The sequence below is a fragment of the Lonchura striata genome, chromosome 11 (genome assembly GCF_050655825.1).
Source record: "Lonchura striata isolate lonStrDom1 chromosome 11, ASM5065582v1, whole genome shotgun sequence".
In the NCBI taxonomy this organism is placed as follows: domain Eukaryota; kingdom Metazoa; phylum Chordata; class Aves; order Passeriformes; family Estrildidae; genus Lonchura; species Lonchura striata.
This window is the reverse complement of record NC_140713.1, coordinates 14,945,514-14,966,106: the sequence shown is the minus strand read 5'-3', so window position 1 is coordinate 14,966,106 and position 20,593 is coordinate 14,945,514. Positions and strand designations below refer to the sequence as shown.

The 20,593-nt window shown below is 42.2% G+C and overlaps 2 long non-coding RNA genes across 2 annotated transcripts in view; one reads left to right on the top strand and one right to left on the bottom strand.

Annotated features, from left to right (window-relative positions):
• Positions 1–48: 48 nt before the first annotated feature.
• LOC146766422 (uncharacterized) lies at positions 49–9,568 on the top strand. Its single transcript, XR_014957745.1, has 2 exons — positions 49–2,214; positions 2,287–9,568. It is a non-coding gene; the product is annotated as an uncharacterized LOC146766422 (long non-coding RNA).
• Positions 9,471–20,593, bottom strand: part of LOC146766421 (uncharacterized) — a 24,243-nt gene continuing 13,120 nt past the window's right edge. Inside the window, exons 2-3 of the long non-coding RNA XR_014957744.1 lie at positions 16,620–16,738; positions 9,471–16,053 (exon numbers count right to left, since the gene is read on the bottom strand). This is a non-coding gene — a long non-coding RNA (uncharacterized LOC146766421). The remainder of the gene's footprint in view (positions 16,054–16,619; positions 16,739–20,593) is intronic.

Here is a 20,593-nt window from a genome sequence, read left to right as displayed (position 1 = left end):
GCCCGGGGCAGCCGCGGGGCCCGATGAGCATCGCCCCCGCGGGCCGAGTCACCGGCGCCGCTATTGACCCCCTCCCCGGCCCCGCGGAGCGCGGAGCAGGGCCGCGGTTAACTGAAAGGAACCTTCGGGGGTCGGTGGTGTCGCCGCGGGTCGGCGGCTCAGCTGCGTTAGTTCGGCCGCCCCCTGCCCTCCTGCTGTCGTGCATCCCAGGGTCAGTTTTGGGGTGCTCGCCACAGGCTTTCTGTGAGCTGCCCAAAGTGGCGGGGCTGGGGCATCCCCCGCTCCCGGGGCTTGGCATTCGGGCAGGAGGCAGCGGCCGGAGCGGGGGCACCGAGCAGCGAGCCCGGCGCGGAGCCCCGGCGGGGAGCCCCGCTCCGCTTCGGACGCGCGGGCTGTGCGCTCCGCCGCCCCCGGGCCGGTCCGGGACGTGCCGCTTCCGCCTCTGCACGCCTCGTCCCGGGAGCCGCCGCCTCCAAAACTTGTAGCTTCGCTTCCCCGGCAAGATGCTGTAAAGCGGCAGCTTTCTGCAGTCAGAGAATGGTCCATTTCCGCTCCGAAACCATCCCAAGGGGAGTGTGGAGGGAGGGTGAGGGCTGCTCCCTCCTCCCTTCCCCTTCCCTGCAGCCGGTGCCCGCGGATGGCCGTGCTCATCCCCCCGCCGGATGGGGCAGCTCGGGCAGGTAGAGCTTGTGGGCCGGCTCCCTCCTGCTTTTGTTCCCAGGCTTCTCTACCGGGGAGATGAGTACCCTACCTGTCCTCTCCTTACAGTCCTGGAAACGGCATAATTATAGTGGTGGTGATTAAATAGCTGGTGCTTTTCTCGTTTTGGTGACAGACCCCGCAGAGGGGGAGGGTGCTCAGAGCTAGGAAGCAAGAGTTAAAATGAAGTTAAAGTACAAACAGAAGCACATAGCTGACATGCTTCAAGTTTAGACAGTACAAGATATGCAAATGCACAGGGCTGTGCAGTATTGACATTTTGAGGTCATAGTGATAGGAATGTATTATTTATAGGATTGGGTTGCACTAGGCCGATAAACTACCTTTAAATCCTAGGCGTTCGTAAGTGATAAGATTTATATATATGTTTACACTATATGCGTGGGTGTATACACACGTTTTATATAGTGTTTGAATGTTTCACAATTAAGATTTCCCCTGACCACCATCATGATGGGGACACCCCTCTCCTGGTGTGCGCTGCAGCCTCCCCGGCTGCTGTTAGCAATGGCTGGGAGCAAAGGAGGCCAGGGAAGGGATGCACGGAGTTTGCAGCACTGTTGTGATCTCTGCTTTTTCCCCGCTGTGTCCTGTTCCTTTCCCCATATGTCCTTTCTGGCCACAGCTCACCCTAGAAACAGCATTTGCCTCTTTGCAGCCCCATGCAGCTCTCTGTCTCTCTGCCAGGAACTGTTCCCACTCTTTTGCTCCAACAGGCTCCTGAAATGGGGGAATCTCTGTGGGTGGGGGGTAAGAAAACAGATCGTTTCTCATGTAAATTTTATCCAGTCTGCCTGCACTTTGTATCCCTCTTTTTCATTAGCCAATTCTAGCTGAGAGAAAAAAAAAAAAAAGATTAATGGCATCTAAAATGGGAGGGGTGGGGGCAAAGAAAGCTAGAGGCAAATTTCCACATCCCCTTCCTCTGGGCATCCTGGTGGGTTTTCCATAGAAACTTTCACACAGCGGCCAGACAGATGCTTAAAGGGGATGGAAGAAAATAATGCAACCATGATGGGAAAACAATTGCATTCCCAGCTTTCTACCTCCATTAAAGGCTCCTTTGCCTTTGCACAGAGGCCCTCAGCTCCCTGTCCCCACAGAGCCCTCTCCCTTCACTCTGACCATGGGCATGCTCCTGCAGCAGCAGTGGAAGCCATGGGAAAGCTGCTCCTTTGGCTTCTGGAAGTGAGAACTTGGTTTCCCTGCAGGGGGAAAGCAGCCTTTGTGCCTGCCTGGCTTCCCTAATGTGGAGAAAATTCCTATTAATTTTGTGAGGAAATATTTTGTTATGCGTGTTTCAACAAAACATTAAAAATCCTACGTGTATTTTTTTTTTTTTTTCAGAAATCTCTCTCAGTTTGACAGCCTCGCTGGAGCCCCAGCCAGGCCTGCCTGAGACAGCACAGAGAGGCCTCCCTCTCCCTTCTCCCTCTCTGTTGGCTGCTCTTTTCCTGTCTAATCAATTATCTCCCTAGCTAGTCCTTCTCAAAGGTGAGAGCTCATTATGCATATTCATAAATCACAGCTCCCAGACCTGACACTGATTGATGTAATCATCTCCAGCTCGCTCCCTGTCTGCGCGGGGCCGGCCGGAGGAAGCATCGGCGAGGAGGAGGAGGAGGAGGAGGAGGCAGGAGAAAGAGACTTCCAACTTGTCAGAGCCCGTTCTGTGGGAGCGGCTGGCCGGGGTAGCCGTGTCAGGCTCCCCATTCAGGGCAGCCAAAGTGCCCATCACGGCCGGGACGAGGCAGGAGAAAGCCCCTGAGCTGGGAAACAGCGCCGGGCCGCCTCAGCGCAGCGGATGTTGTGCAGGCAAAATCACAAAAGTATGGAAAAGATCCAGCACAATTTTCACAAGCAAGCATCAGACCATGTGTTAAAATACCCTCCCAAATCTTCCACGTTAGCTGATGCACATGCTGTTGTTTTCCTTAGATACTTAAAACTGGTTTATTCCCTTAAGAACAGATATATGTGGTCTGGATTCTGATCACGAGCATTTAGATATGTGATATTGCAAATATCTTCAATCCTATATCCTCAGTAGTTATACTGTATTAAAAAAACCAAATTTGTCAAGTATGTAAGTTGCTGTTGAAAGGGTTTGGGAGCAAAAGGGTTCCTCCAGCTCAGACTACCGGCTTTCCAGATAGGAATGTGAATTTCAGCTATGACTGGTTTTCCAGTGTGTATACTTCAGTATGTCAGTGTTCAAGATGCTGTTCAGATTATTTGGTTTACCTGTCTGGTTAATATTTACACTTTTAAAATACCTCTTTTATCATTTTGATCCCAACTATCAGTGTACTAAAGTAATAATACAAAAATATATGCCCTGGTAATCATAACAAGATACAAATCAAAGGGAGCCCTAATCAAGTACTTTTGAGAGTGTTATCTTCCTTGTTAACAAATGGTAATAAGAAAATTAGGGCTTATAGCTTGCTTGTGTTTTATCTAAGAAAACCAATAAAGATATCAGATGTTCTTTGTTTTATATGTTTGAATGTAAAGCAGAATAATGAAGAACATGTACCTTCTAAGGCTTCATTTGCTTTATGGGCATTAACCCTTTAGGATGCCAGTGAAATTCTGAATTTGCGGTATGAGAACAAGCCTGTACTGCCACCCAGGGTTTTGAGGCCCAGCTTTGCTGCAGTCAAGACAACATATTTTTTTATTAAATGCTGAAATTGGAACAAAGCAACAATGGCCGCTTGCTAGCTGTGCATGTCCAACAGGCCTCTTTACTATTCAGCAAATGGAAGATATTAAACAACATTTTGCTTAAAGGTACACTGAGGCCATTTCCATTAGGACATGGTGTCATTCATTTATTCACATGTTAAGTGGATGTCCTTGTGGCTAATGAGTAATAATCAACAGTGACTCCACTTTATTCCTTTGCTCCCAGCAATGTTAAATACTCTGATGGAGTCTCTTTGCTGACACACTAGAGAATATGGTTAAAAAGTGCTAAAGGACATTTGCAGCATGGAGCAGCCACATACACACATGCTGGAAATAGCGCTTTTATTACAGTCTGTTCTATCAGGCTTTGTTCCTGTTTAAGGCATGGCACGGGGAAACTGCTGATATTTATATTTGAAGGTACTTTACTCCTTAAAAGCCAGAAACTCTTTCAATTTGAGGGTCAATGTGGTTATTGCTGGGAGATGAGCTCTTGTCCAGCTGGTTTCCGAAAAAATCAGACTGCACCTTACGATAGCTCTACATTTGGTACATGACTTCAGACATAAATGACATAAATCCTTAGTGGAAGAGGAATTTGGGACAGAACCTTTCCTGCAAAAAAACTAGTTTGATGTTTATTTTATAAAATAAAGTAACTCCCCTACCAGCTTATTAATTTTATTACATCAAATGGCAGCGGCTAAGTAGACTAATAAAATATATTAATCTATATTTTTTTTTTCTTTTGCATGATTGCTTACACTGGAGTCTGCAGCTTGGTTTGTCTCCCATGTCAATTCCTAAAGTTTGAAAGGTATAAATGAATCATTCTTGGTCCTGATTAAGCTTAAGTTAGAAATAAAATATGTCAATCAATCTGGCTGGAAATGTTCTTGCTGTCTAAGTTGGTTATGCAAAACACTCTAAGGTGTGTAGGCATGCTCAATTAGGTCAAGGGATCTGATGGCACTCCCAGCCATAAATGTGTGTCACTCGGATTCCTCATTATTTTTAGCAGTGGTGAAAATGCATGTCAGTAGGCCAGCTAGCCAGGCTAGAATAAAATTACTTACTGGGTATGCATAAACCTGAGATTTTAATACATAAGTATTATACTTATTTTCAAGCAAAATAGTGAAAAGAAAATAACTCTCTCTCAAATATATGACTCACTCTATTGGATTTCTCAGCAATCATTAGTATAATTCACACTGGACTTTGCAATACTCAAGATACCTTAGCAGTAAAATTTAAGTGCCTAAAAACATAGATGCAATGTGAAATTAGATACAAGGAGTAAAACATTGATTTTCTCTGTTACAGTCTAACTTGCTTCCAAGAAAGATAAAGCTTCACTAGGAGATTAGACCAGTCCCATTCCAAAATAATTTAATGAAAAAGGACACTTGAGATGGCTATTGAACAGTGGCACCAGTGCAGGTCTTCTCAGATGGAGACTTTTGCAAATGATTCCTACAGAAGACAATGCCAGAAATGTTTGCTTGATAGACAGATTTCCCCTGTTGTGCTAAATCATAGCCTGATACTAACAGAAATGTTTCTGTGCAATTACAGGGGGAAAAATTGTGCAGAAAATAAAATTTCAGTGCTCATTCCTGCCCTCCTGCACGTGGTGTAGTTGCTGAGATCACCTGAATTGGCTAAATGACCAGGGTTAAATCCTCTGGTTTTAAACTTTCCATACTGGTACTTTGAACCACACCAAGACTTTGGGCTTGGGTACAAGAAATAGAATGAGAAACCAGCTAAACAGGTAGTCCAGCCTGGTTTTGTTATGCAAAAACCCAAGCAACCAAACCTAAATTCAGGGAACTGGTAAACTAAAAGAAAAGTAGTGCTTCCAAGAACCACAGGCAGGACTAGTACCTTAGGTAAGGTTTCTTAAACAGAGGTCTCAAATATGATGTTAAAGGTGGCAGTGTTCCTTTAAGAACAGCACCATGCAGCTAATATTTTCTTTACTGCCAATAAAACACAATTAAATCTCATGAATTAATATATTCACTTCAGGAAGAATTTCCATTCTTTTCTTCAGATATCAAAATGGAGCCATCATCAGTCAGTTAGTTAAATAGGGGAATCCGGAGAGTAAGTAAATGGAAGAGCTTTCAAATGCAGGGCTGAAAATGCCCAATGAATGTGTAGGGGGCTTCAATAAAAAGATTTTGACTTGTGTTTTCACCCCTTTCCCACTTTGCCCATTGTTTACTGACACTGCTGTGGACACAGTATTCAGTCCCTGCCCGCCCCAGCCCTGGGATGTAAAAATGTCATCTCTATTGTGCTGCCGGGCTCGCTTTGATGCTGCCGCAGCCCTTTGTGTGCCCTTCTCAATCCCTTTATAAGGCTGTCCTGATTGTCCATACTGAACATCGCCACAAAAGCTCGTCTTATTGAGAAAATAAAAAAGTCAGAGAGGGGCCAAATGACGGGAGATTGGGCCTTTGCTGTAAAAGACCTACTATTCACTTTCAGCAGTCATTTTTTCATCAAGGAATTGCAAAGTTGGGATTGCAACCATGCCAGCAAAGCCATTTTAGACACTTTCTTATTAATTTTTTATTTATAATTACTTTTATAATTACTTTTTTTTCCCCTTTTCTTTTTAATAGCTCATGTACTGCTGAGGACAAACATTGAATCCTAGGAACAATTGTGGAGGGCATTTTCACCTTTTCAAAGAAAACTGCTGTATAACTCAAATGTGCATGATTCATCTGGGAAGTTCAGACAGATTGTGTGTAAATTCAACTACATAAAAACTACAAAAAAGGCTTCTTGTGATAACAAAACAAGTCAGAAACAGACCCCATCTCCCCCTGCTACGTAGGAGTACACGCATTTGCAACCCAGAGCCGGAGACCAAGGGTTTAAATTGCCAGTCTGGAAAACCTCTACCCGTTGTTCTTCCACCTAATGCTATCCTAACTTGTACAGAGAGTCTGTGGGCAGGATGGAGACAAAGGCTGGATAAGGTCTTATTCTTTGGGAATGGGCTATCGGAATGGGAGGACGGTGATTTCATGGCTTTTGTTGCTGAGGTTAGGGACCGAATTCTCTCACTGAATTAGAATAGTAACAAGTGGGACTGGGGATCTCTGGGGCTTTTGTAGTGCACTCATCTGAGAGATTGCGCTTTTCTCTGCCCTTCAGATTTATTTTGCCAAAGTTACAGGGCAATTATGGAAATGCGCCCTTTGAAGCTGGGCCGATTTCTCTTTATTTTCTCTCCCCCCACCCAAAGGAAAACCTCCCTTGCCTCCATTCTTCAGCAACTTGGCAGTCATTAGGCAGTGGGGTTTTGAGCGGCCATTCAAATATTCTTTTGAATAGTGCAAGAAAGTTTTAATCATTATGTGTTAAGAAATAGACTTTGAAGCTTTTTGGGAAGGAAGTGTGACATAGCACCAAGGTAGCAATGTCCCAGAAAACAGGTTCTGTGTGTGCAAAGTGCTGGAACTTGACGTACTTCCCGTGAAAAGCAGCTCAGTGCTCTGGGACCAGGGCTGGCCAGTGGCATGGTGGTGTTTGGCCAAGTGACCACCTGGGTGCTCCTGCCTTGCCACAGCGATGCAGCTGGCAGGTCTGAGCAGCACCATGCCCCTCATCCCTCACATGTCCCTAACAGGAGGCCCAGCACAAACAGAATTGCACTTTCACACCTTTGTACATTCTTTATCATAGGAGTTTGGAATCTTGATGCTGCATGTGAACTTTTTTTTTTACCTGACTCGCTACACTAATGAAGTAAATATGTCTGAAACCAGAGGGTGAGACCTGTAGCTAAGCAGGTTGTGACCAGTTTTGCCCAGAAACTTTGTTCTGTACATCTCTTTTCACTCTCTACTCCCTTTCCTTATTTGTATCAGATGACTTTGCTCTTTTAAGATAAACTGGTGTTTTTCTGAGCCATCTAACAAATGCTATGGCCCAAATTCAGACTTGGTATTAGAGGGAAGAGTTACTTTGTGTGTCCCTGAAAGTTATATACACTTACACAGGCCTGGCATAAAATGTGGACTTTCCGTCATCACCAAAACATGGTAGAAATATGAAGACTTCTTGTCTGAGTTTTGTAGCTGAGATACAAATACATTTCTTTCTCTCTATAGGGTTTATGAGTGATCCTTGGACCACATATTCAGCAACATAGAACATAAAGAGATTTGTGGTTTCTGGATGATAAGGCTTGCAGATTTAGGAGCAGAAAATGCCTCTTAACTGTGAATGTGTTTAAAAGAAAGAAAATCTAGCTCAGATCTCTACAGAAGTATGCTTACAAGTAATATAAATATTTCCCATGATGGGTGCAGAAGGTTTAATGCCACATCTGTAACATGCAGCACTACATACAAAGGTGTAACAATTTTCATGTGAGCTGGGCTCAATGGAGTTCCAGAAGGTACAACTGGAGACCATCACATCTGCAATCTTCTCCTCATCCTCCTCCCCTAGTCCCCTTTCACACATCCAAATTTCTTCTCCAGCTTCACACAAGTGCTTCTAATACCCTCCCTATTCCTCTGTACCTTCCCCCAGTCTGGGAACATCTCAAATATTCTGGAACTCATCACATTATTGGGACCTGGTAATCTGTCCAAGCAGGATCTGCTGTTTGAAAGCCCCCCAAGATGGGGGGCAGACACCTTTGGGGTGACTGATTCATTTCAATGTGTGCCTGGACCTGGTGAACTCCATTTTGTAATAAAGAGAGGAGGACCTGTGGGGTACAGACCTAGGTTCAGGTTTGGGTTAGAAACCTTAAACTGGGTTTAGGTTCTAATGGGCTGGTCTACTCCAAGAGCATATCTAACCTTAAAAAGTCAGGTTAAGAAAAGGCAAACTTGCAAATAATATTAAGAAACTCCTGCTAATAACATTAAGAAGGTCTTCCATACATGGTAGGGCGTTGACTAGTCTGAAAAATGGTAGTATTTGTGCCACCTGGCATAACTCTGGGACACATGCAATGGGGCCAGTGATGATGTTTTGCTAGGGAAATAATCCAGGAAAATTATTGCAATCCATTAATTTCTGCCTTTGACAAATTATATTTCTTTAATTTAAATCTGCATAAAAACAAAGAGCACACTTACCTTTTGAGCCTCAAGCTTGTCACAGGGTCTGGCTTTCTACTATTTTAGGCTTTAAACACCAATAATTAAGAAGACTTTGAATCATAATTGCAAATGCAGTTGCTGGGCACAGGGTTGGTCAGCTTCCCCAGGTGAGGGCCCTTGAGCAGTCAAACTTTTCCCTGGCAGCTCCAGCCTGCAGGTGGTTTGGGGGATGCCTTGTATTAATCTGGCCTTAAGGCCACAGAGACATAGATCACCGTGACGAAGTCTCTGCCTGGAGGAAAAGGTCACAGATTTTGAATACTTTAGATATTTTGTCAACCACTTCTAAAGATTGTAAAGAAAATAGGTTTCCATGTTCAGTGCTGTCAAAAATGACCCTCAGGATGCAACACTTCTCTTTCTGCTTGGGTCAAAGCCCACAAATAGGTAGGGCAGTGAGCAACAGGCTGAGATCTTCCAGATGCCTTGTCTTACAGGAACAATTCTGCTTCATCTGGGCTGAATTTTAACCCCTGTGCCTTGTATTTGCTCTGCAGTGCAAGCTAAACAGCAGGTCAGAATTATGACTGTCAGCATCTCAAAGGTTTATAAATTGAGGGATGAAAATTATAAACTGTAATGATCAACTCGTTTATGGTACAAGGGACAGCACCTCCCCACTAATTCTACAAATAGACTTTAGATATGGGTGTCTATTATTTGACTGTCAGTGGGAAGTGTCTATCTCATAAGGCTCTGACCTGGTTATCTCCTAACCCTGAGCAATTAATCACCAGCATCTAATAGGGAGTAGCTGTGCACAGCAGCATTTGGGTCCAGCCTCTTCACAATGGTGCTTTCACCTTGTCTACAGCTATCAGACCTATAGCTTTCCTCAACGTGGCAACACTACTTTCTTTTGGACAAAAACTGGCACAAAATCAACCTCTTTGAACACACCAATTCCAGCCACTTAAAAAAAAAACCAACCAAAAAAAAAACCCCAGTGAAACAAAACATAAATCCTTGCCCAAAACAGAGAATCTTGTGCAGTAAAGTCACCAAACCCCAAGGCCTCAGTTATCAGCTGTGCTGCACAGGGGGGCAGAAGAGAACAGGAAGGGTCATCCTCCCCCCTCTAAGTGTGTGGTGTTTCTTGTGCCTGTGTCTGCAGGAGAGGATGAGGAGAGGACCAAAATCAGCCATCCTGTCAAGCTGGTAGGGAATGCTGGGGTCTTTCCCCCTGCTTCTGTTGTAAGCAAGAGGAATGGCTTTGTCTGCAGTGGGATTGTGCAAAATTGGAGTAATGTGATGAAGAATCAGGCTCCATTGATTCTTTGTAGTACTGGAGCTTTGTTTTGAAGTGCCATAAAAATACAGGTGGCAGAGGAGATAATGCACGGCACCGTTCCGTTGGGACACTCAGGGAGAGAGTAAGGAATTCCAAAATAAGGAGTGTGGGTTTTTTTCTAGCATTGATCACAAACACTAGTTCAAGAAAACACCCAGAAGTAGTAAATATGTAAATTTGTTATGAAAGAAGAACCTACAAGTACCCGCTATGTTAGAGAATTTCTTTAAGGATATTTGATCCTCATGCAGAGTTTATCAGATTGTGGTTTAATTTGCACATTCAGGGTTTCTTGGCTGGTTTTTTTTGTTTTATTTGCCTTTTTTAAGTGAGGGGTTCACTTTTTTAAAAGCTTTTCTTTCTCTTCTGCTTTAATACTTGTACTGGAGGTATTGCACTTCTGGTAAGATACAAGAAGTATGTTTACAGGGTAATATAAATCAGGTTTGGAGATTACCAATTTCATATAAATTAGATGGGAGAATACTGTTCCGCTATTTTGTTGTCTAAATTATATGGAAATTGGTCTTATGCAAGGAGTAAGTCCTCACAGAACAGAGCCCTTAGGCTTTTGGTTTAATTATCATAAGCTTCCATTTAATTAAACTTATTAAATGGTTTGGTGTAAGAGCAGACTATCATTTTGCAGAAGCTTTCTGAAACATAAAAATATTTATGCCCTAGCTGCTTTGGAAGGAAATAACGCTTTTCTTCAGAGATGTTTCCCTCAATTTAAGGGTGAGAGTCACCTGGGCCATCCTCACAGGAACCTTCAAACTCTTTGTGCCCAGAGGCATTTCAACCTGTTCCTCACTACAGAGCCAGTATTTCACTGCAGCCAGTATTTCACTTTACAGGCTAGAAATTATAGGACAGTGTTGGCATAAGAAGTGGATGTAAGTGAACCAGGAACACCTGGGAACTAAAAGAAAGTCCTAAACCATCAGAATAGAGAGGCTTTGGAGTACAACAAATTACCAAAGCATTGAACCAAAAAAATCCAGCCCAACCCCAAAACAAGAACTTATTTGCTTTCATCAGATCAGTTTGATCAGCTAATTTGGGCATTTTATGATCTGGGGCCTGTATGAACAAGAGATGGGACTCAGTGACTGAGGAAGCCTCCTCCAGCCTTCTGTTCATGGGCAATCCTTTTGTGAGGCTTTACTCTTCTGAAAACAGCTAGATAATGGGATTGACCCCAGCTGTCCTGGCCACTTTTATATACAACCACTGTCCATGGTATGTAGCATTTTAAGCAGGAAAGCCCTTATCTGAGGCATAGATATTATAAAAGTCCTCATTCTGATGAATCTGATTCTCAGTGACTTCCTACAGGAACTTGCCTTTATTTATCAAGTCTATAACACAGCTTCTGGGAAATGTTACACCCCTTGTCTTATTCAACAAGATTTAAATCTTTGTTTGGGTTGAAGAAATATACTTATTGATACTATTTTTCCAGATAGAATGCTATGGAGTAGCACTATGTATTAATATTTGTGGTACTGTGTACTGACTCCTTTAAAAGGAATAATTAGAAGAATAATTAGCTGAACATGTGAAATAGAGATGCTTCTTCAGGGACATGTGAGAGTCTGATTAATAAGAGAAAGGAGGGCCCCTGAGTGTCAGGGACCTAATAAATATATTTAAGAACAAAAAAGTAGAAAAAGAAAGTACACATTACTAATGTTGATAGAAAGCCTTAACTGCCTAATGCATTTCAGAAATTGCTTGAGAATAGTTAATCTGTGTGATAACATGACCCTCAGGGTTAGTTAGATCTGTGAATTCTTATCCCCCTGGGGACTTAGCAAGTTTCCAGAGATTCACTGCAAATTCTTATAAGGAAAAGGCATTCACAATTGGAAGATTTCATGCAGGTTTTACTTCTGAATACTCATGTTACACAAACTCAGATTTACTGAGATAATGGAAGACAGTGGAACTCAGTACTAGCCACACTATTAATTTAAATTTTCACTTTCTAAAAACACAATCATGCACATTTGGATTTATTATGGGATCACATATAACTCTAGATGAAAGGAAGTGTTTTACCATAACAATACTCAGTTGCTTCTCTGTGCTAAATTAAACTGTGCATGTATATACTGAAAAAACAAATGTATCAGTTGCTATTTTCTTCATTTGATCAGGCATTTCTTACACACCCTTTACAAAAATTTCATGGGAAACTCACAGAAAAACCAACCTAACTGATATTGACTGGAACCATAAAGAGCTTAGTATTTGCAGCCTCATCAGTGTTTTAGGAATACTGCCAATGGGAAGGCAAAACATATTTTTGAGAGTTCAAGAGAAAATATAGGCAGTGTAATGTACTACTGACCCCAGCAGTGATGTGATCATCAGGTTCCTTCTCCCAGACCCAGCAGGCACCAGTGCTGCTGGGGGGATGAAACATATCCTTTTCTGAGCAGGGGAAGCTGGAAATGTGATTTCTGTTTTGCTTGAGATGCTGTGTCCCAGCTGGCCTAGGAGAGAGATGCAAAACAAAAATTTTTACAGAAGGCAGTTTTTATACCACCATCTAGGACTATGAGACTGGGATTTCCAAAGGAATTTAGAGCAGTTAGGCATCCAAATCCCACTGAAATTTCCTCTGAAATATATCAGCTGTAGAAGTTAGCGACATGTTATAGGAGAAGCTTTTTCTTTTGAAGAACAAAATGGATTCACCCCTCTTAATATGGGTGTAAATGTGTAGAAAGGGGCAAAAGAAAGTCTGAGTCTGCAGTTGGCAGTATCATGGATTGAAAGAACCTTCATGTTCTTATTTGTGTGGGGAATCTATTGATTCATTCACATCCAACCAGTGTTTTGGCCCAGACTGTAATCCAGAGTTTGTGTTCCTGCACAGCATTAAAAGAGGTGAGTGAGATCAGAGGGCAATGATTCTGAAACTAAAAAGCAGCCACAAATTTTGTGCATGTATTTCTGACTAGATACCTTAGGCTCACTGTCTAAATAAAGATTTGTTTCTAACAGTGACATTGATATAAATAGTATAGAAGATATACTTTTCAGCTGATACTGCAAAATGGAGTGCTCACCACATAGTTGTGCATAGGAGGTCCTGCCCATATATATAATTTAACAAAAAAGAAGCTTTTGTACTAAGAAGTTACAGCTTAAAGCTTTTTTATTTGGGAAAATTCCAGCCTTTGTGCTCATATCCCAGTTATTACAGTAAAGACTTCCAAATGGGAGATATTTTAGAAGAAAACAGTACCAGAGTGATAAGGGTACTGTGCTTATTTTTCTTCAAGCATTGGTATGCTTTTAGTTCAAGAAGGAATTTTAAAAGGTTCTAGATGAGATGGTACAAATCAAACATATTCTTATAATATTTATATAAAATATGTCAAGAAAAAAGAATAACAGGGACTATTATAACACATTGCCTGAGAAATAAGAACAGTGGCAGGGCCAGACCTTATTGACCACAGCTTGATAAAGCAAGAGTGGGACAATAAAAATTATTTTAGAAACACAAGATTTTACTAATTAAGAACAAATTTTCTTTGCCAATCCATGTAAGTGCCCATTAAATGTGACTTTTGTGGGAGGATGCATACCTAGAAGACTTGCATGGACTATCACTGATAAAAATACTGGCCAAACCAAAGTAAAATCTCTTGTCTCTGGACTTAGTATTTCCTACTTTGGTATCTTTTCCTGTAGGGATATTAACATACAGATAACATTAACAGAATGAAAATTTATTAGCAATGACAGAAAAAGGAAGATTGGTGAGTAAGATCCAAGGGTATGAGGGGAAAGATCAAAAAACATCACAGAGTCAATCATCAGTCTGTTCCTGGGTACCTAGGAGAGAAAGTGAAGCTTCAAAAAGATGAGAAGAAAGCTGATGATGGGTGACACAAGCAGCTCCTCTCCAGGACAATGACAGAACAGTAATTATAGACAACGATGACATGTGATGGAGAGCTTTACCCTCCAACTTTACAGGAAATGATCAGGGCAAAATACATGTATCAACACACTCTGCAGTAGGAGGAATAGGGGAAAAAAGGAAGGGTGAAAGGAATCCTCTGCCACTGCCTTATCACCATGCTTATGCTATCAGGAGTGAGGACAACCCAAAGCAAGAGAAGCAAAGAGATGTGTCCCTCTGCAGAAGACAAGCAGGGCACTTCTGAGCTGAATGTGTGGTGGCCAGGCAGTCCCTGTGTCCTGGAGAGTGTTTAGGGCTGCTCCTGGAAGGCCAAGCCTTCCTCTCATTCAGCAGGAGCCTGCAAGAATCACAGATCAGTGCTGGATGCTGCCAGCAATGATCACAAAGTGTTTGTGTTTATTTCAATTTGTAGTCCATATATTTATAGTCCTTCCTGTAGGCTGGAGACTACTAAGAGAGGATTAAAGGAAATGTTTGAGCTGCAGAAACTCGGAACCAGTGCCAGTGTGGAAAGGCAGCCAGCAGCCTCTTCCCAGAGCATCCTGGAGCAGCAGGAGCAGCTCTGCTCCGAGGAGGGGTTTGGTGTCCCCCCAGGAATCCCTGGGTGGCCTCACAACCTGTGCTCACAGACTGGCCTGCCAAGGGCAAAGGCAGTGGTGAGCAGGGGCACGTGGGAGTGCCCTGGTGGGGTGGGATGCTGCTGAGGAGAGCCAGCCCCACGTACAAGCACCAGATGTAACCCAAGAGCCCTGCTGCCAGCTCCACTGGGAGGGAGGTTTTGTCCAAAGACAAATACATGCAGAAATTTTCCCTGTTTACATGTACGTACACATGTTCACTCTCACACACACAGATACTATAAGGCTCAATAAAAGATCAAAAGCAAATAAATGAAGGAAATTAATGAAAATGAAGTGTAAGACTGCAATCACACTCAACCATACAAAAAAAAAGAGCTTCGACCAAATTAGTATGTAATGCACAACTTCAGACAGATGTTTGAATAGGAACAAAAGGAAATAAGGAGGAAACCCATACAATGCTGGTTTGAGTAATTTCAGGAATATGAAAAAAAAAAAAAGGATAATTTCCCATTTAGCCTGCAGCAGAAATAAGGCCAGTTTCTGATCCATTGAAGATACTCTTCCCGTTGCCTTCAGCAAAATCACCATCCAGGCTCTGCAGTAACAGAACAAAAAAGGGCAGGGCTGTGTCTCACTGGGCTGGGGGCTCCTGGGCATGGATTAGCAGTTAACCCAGGCACAGGCTTCTGCTAGACTCTCACAGTACTTTTCTTTCTGCTTCTCTTTTTATTGCCCACAGCTCTTAACCATGAAAATCACAAGTGCTTTTTCTTTAGCATGTAGAATTTGAGAACATTTGTTTCCAGTTGTGATCATAAAGAGATAAACAAACTTCTGCTAGCATGACAGCTGCAGGATGTAACTTCAGGGAATGGCCACTGCAGCAAACGTGGTACAGAGCACTGCTCTGCACAGGCACAACAACTGCCTCCCCAAAACTGTACAAGTGTCTCAATTTATTCTATCTACTTGCTCAAAAAAGAATTAACTATCTGTGTTTAGAGGGAGAGGGTACACCCAGTCACCAGTGACCCCCAGAAGTTTCATGTATTCTACAGTTTCTGGCATCAAAATACTCAGTTTTACTGCAGGCATGTAACTGGTTTTTGACATATTCCTTTAGGACACACTGTATTGGATTTGGACTGATATGGATAAATTGTAAATTTATCACTGTATTTTTGTCATTCTAGGATCTCATTCTTAGACCTTAGAAATGTGTGCTGTAAGATGTAATTTGTACAAGAGATTAATAAAATTATCTTCTTGACTCCTCTGTTTTCCCATGCAGAAAGGCTTTCCCATTAGCATAAGTCTGCATCACAACCTTGTTGTTTCTTTAAGTGCTACTCAGTTCTCTCCTTCACAGATGGGCAGCCTAAATTATTTACTGGTACTGTGCAGGGTCATCAGTGAACCTCAGATCACACTTAGACTGCCAGATCTGCTTTAACATGAAGTCTTGGCTGTCACAGTTCTCTCCATTGCCTTCTCAAGATAGATCCAGAAGGTGCCAGGAGACAGCAAAACCTGCCCACTGATGCCTGTAATCTCAAAGCTGATGCTTACCTTACCTTGCTGTTGGGCAGGAATGAGGATTGAGTCTCTTCAAATGCAGTTTTCAGAGTTGGATGAAGGATTTCTTGACTCATCACACCAGATTGAGGAAAATGCCTTTTGGAAGCAAACAAAAACATTAGAGACTTTCCCATCCACTGATGTGAATGTGTCTGCAATCAGCTCAGGTGCAGGACTTGGTGCACTGTCCTATCTGCACTTAGAATCTCTGAAGAACTTCTGAAGAAATCAACTCCCTGAGTGGCAAGCTCATGAGTTTGCACACTGTAAAAGGTCAGAGTCCAGGAACAGAGCCACAAAGCTGAAACCTCATGCCTCGATATCTCAGTTCCATCTGAGAGCTGGGAAAAGGGAGAATGGCTGATCAGTAATTTATACTCCAGAAGTGCAAGCCCAACTCCTCCACTGCTGTGCATGACAATTACTCATTACACTACCAAATCAACCTGGAGTGTCATTCTGCTGTTTCTCTCCTATAAATGAGGCTGAGAGGCACTGGGGATCTGGAGCACTTGTGAGAATTACAGTGACACCACTGCAGATTGTTTTGTATTTTAGCTATCAAGGAAGTCAAAGGAACTGGCCCTTGCCAAGAGTATCCTGTGCTGCAGCAAGATCATTTGTGCTTCCAGCCTACCTTGTTTATAAAGTTATACATTTACCTTGGAAGTCAGCAGAGCTACCACAGATCTGAACTCCATGAAATTAGGAGACATCATCAGGTGACAAAAATGCAGAGTAAGTCCTAGGAAGTGAGGCAAGCAGGGTTTGGTGGTCTTGACTGCAAGGAAGAACACAGAACCAGAGAAAGTATATTCAACAATAAACTGCAAAAACTGCAGTTCACTGTGACACCCACCTTGATGGGCCTTACAACATTATCAGAATTTATCTCATCTCTCCTGTTCCCTTTTACCATCTGTCCAGCTTCCTTTCCAACCCTGTAAGTACTCTTTGATCTGGTAATCCTTGCTTGGTCCCCAAAGACCAAGCCTCTGTAGATTTTTTTTTTGTTTGTTTTGTTTTGATTTGTTGTTTTGAGGGTTTTTGTTTTGGTTTGGTTTTTGCTGATTTTATTTTTAAAATTTTATTTTATTAATTTCTATTCCCTGATGCCAAAAAACAAACATGGCAATTAATTAAAATAATTAAAAACTTATTAAAATAGAAAATACCAGATAAATTAATTAAAACATTTAATTTTTAATACATTGTGTTTTTCCATTATTTTGCACAACACACCAGGATAAAAGTGAGATACTCTTAAAGTGAATATATCAGAGGCTCAACTTTTCTCCTAACTACAGCAGAATGGAAACTAGGAACTATTTAACAGACTGACAGACATAGAAAGATTTAATAAAATTAACAGATAGAGAAAGATGCCAATGAACCTCCATTTATCCCCAAATTACATATATTTCTTTAAAGTTGCATCTAATCTTTTGGGAAAAACAAATCTACTTGATTGAGTATGTACATACTTGTGTGAGGCAACGAAAAAGTTTGGATTTTATACCAAACTATTTTTGTAATTGCCCCTGAAAGGCAGCAATTTTTTGATGCTGTATTAGAACATAATATAATACCCCTTAACAGCTCAATAAATGTCTGGGGCCAAGCAGCCCTGGAACAGTATTTAAACTAAATAAAACTAATTTTTTTGCAAAAGTTTTAGTCTTAGCAAACAATTTAAACTTAATGTGTACCTCTGAATTTGCCTTTCTTCATATGTCAAGAAAGTATTTGCAGCAACATTGTCATTAGGCAGTTATGTTTGTGATATTAGGTACATATGATGGCAATTAGAGGCAGAACCTCCAAAAATCCTGGTACTATACCCAGGCATGGCTATAGCTATTTTAAGCAGATTTATACTTAGGGCATCAAAGAATGTCACAAAAGAAGAAAATATGGTAACTGTTGCTTTAAATTATAGCTATCATTACTTCAAAAGGATATTCAATCAGAGACCACTGCAAACTTAAACTATTTATGTCTTCTGACACTGAAAGGAAAGTAGTCAGTTTCAGCCTGTCATCTCCTAATTCCTCTTTTTTTCCTCCTTTTTTTTTTTTTTTTTTTTTTTTTTTTTTTTTTTGTGTGTTTAATAGAAGAAAAGTACTGTTTGGTCTAAGAAACAAGTTATAAGTCCAGGAGGAATGAGTTAGAACAGGTCTCCTGCTTGTTTTTGACCTTTCCCTGTCTGTCAGGCTCGTTAAGTATTGCAGGTTCTTTGCTAGTTATTTTACAACAGCTATTGGAAAAATGAAACAAACCTCTGCAATGGTCTTGCTTTGGCTGCTTGGACATAACACTCAGCAGCCCAGCAAAACAGTTCCTGTGTCAAGGCAGAGCTATTTTCCCCTACAAATTTAAAAGACAAAAGTGAAGCCACAGTTGCTTGCAGAGTAAATTTTGAACAAAATTCTAAGATCATGATTAAATTATCCATGGGGATTCCCGACCTCTTCTGGTAACAAGAACAAGAACACACCTCCCTGTAGTCAAATGTTCAAAAGCAAGGAACTTTCTGTTCAACAAAATGTGTAGAGGTTGCCCATGGGATGGTCTGGAAAAACTAGCAGGAGTTTCAGGAGGTAAAAAAAAAAAAAAAGAAAAAAAAAAAAGAAAAAAGAATTCTTTATGTGCCTGCTACCCCTTCTCTAGAGGCACTCAATGTGTTGAGCAGAGAGTGACAAAGCGTCATTAAAATTAAAAATAAGATTAAAAACCCAAAGAAATGCCTACAGAAGAGTGAAAGGTATCTCATGACAAGAGAGGGGAGGAAAAGATGTGTCCTCTGTGCAGAATACATTCCCAGGGCAAAATTAGCACCTTCTGTTCCCAGCTGCAGGGAAGAAGGCAGACCCAGAAATGTGCAGCTGGGAGATGGGTGGGTGCAGGGGGAATTCCAGGTAACTCTGTGGTGCAGGCTTTTTGGGAGCAGGCAGCAGAGTCTCAGGAATTGTGCCAGGCAGATGCAGCAGCTCCCAGCCAAGCTCGGGGGCTCCTGTCCCGTGGCAAAGTGAGGAACTGTGGGCTCTGAATTCCAGCACTGCCATCACACAGATGTGTGCACGTGAGGCAAAGGCAAAAGAGCCCAACCCAAAATCAAGCCTGTTTGGCATTGCCCAGAAAGTGGGACCATTTCTGAAGAACATTTCAGTTTCGAACAGTGCTGGTCACACCTGGGACAGAGACTGAGGATTTCTGTCAGGGTCTCTTGCCCATGGGAGTGCAAGGTTGGCGGTTGAGCCCCTCCACCATCAGATGCTCCTGGCTGATTTTCTGCTCCCAGGGTAGCTGGTTTGAGCCCCAGGCACCTGGCAGAGCAGCATGAGTCAGGATCACAGCCCTGGGGAAGGCAGAGAGGTGCCTCAGAACATAGCAATGCAATTCCCAGCCCAGACAATTTCAGGAAGGTGCTGTGGTGTCCCATGGCATTGAATCCATGCAGTGCCTCCAGAGCAGGCATCTCCATGGACCAGCATTCCTAATGCCCCTGACCCAAGTGCTGAAACCACTCTGGTTCTGCTTGATGTTGATCCTCTGCACCTACAGTGAGAGGGAAGTCAAAATCAAAGAGTTTCAGCACAGAACACAGGACCTGACATTTAGAGAAATGTCTGGTAAAAGCAAGCAAAGGAAAAACCAAGTGTAACTGGCCTTTTAGCTGTACTTCAAAACATGCATAAAAGCCCAATAATTTGCATTGGGCTTTTAAAAAATATTTTCTTGGTAGAATCTATTTGTGGAAAAACACTTCTCTGCTTCCCTTTCCAATTCAGCTATAGAAACTAATTAACAAAACAGTTTGTACTGTTCATAGATTTGTACCAATCACCACAGTGAAAAAGCAAATTAACCAACCCACTTCTAAATAAATAAACGGTTGACATCTATCCTCAGCAGGATTGCTGACAGTAGGTTTGCTTAGGCACAGAGTCCAGAACAGCTTCTCCCCAGCAAGATTCATGTGCTTTTTGGTCTGAAACATTGCCCCAACTTGGTTATTTTTTTGTTTTCTGCACCAGCAGGAGAGAGTACAAAGACTAGGAAGCAAGAGTAAATATCTTCCCTTTTGTGAATTAAAACAAAAAAGTACTACAAGAAAAAAAAAAAGAAAAAAAAATCTCTGGACTCTTAAAAAGGAATTAAAGACATAGTTATTACGTGGAGAAGTAGCTGCTGAATAAACATAAATGGCAATAAAACCAGGAAAACCTTGTTAATGTTTGGTTCCACAGGGCCACTGTCCTTTCCCATGGGGACCACTGTCCTTCCCAGGGGGCACAGGCTGCCTCCCTGGTGGTGGCTGGTGCCACTGGAGAGGCAGCAGGACGGAGCTGCTGGCACTGGAGGGAAAGGGCTGCTGCCCCTGGGCTCTGCCTTTTCAGCACAGCTAACTCCTGCTTCGAGCAAATTGTTTCAGGGATTGGAATGTAGCAGTAACTGATCTAATTAGTGTGGGCTGTAATCTAGGAGGGTTCATTATGTCACACACGTTATGACTCCTGGGTATTACTAAAGGACTCATTTGTAGTAGTTGAAATGAATTTCTCTGCACGCATATAACGTCACCCGTATAGCTTTGGTAAATGGCTTTAAGATGATCTGACGTATTTAAGATCTC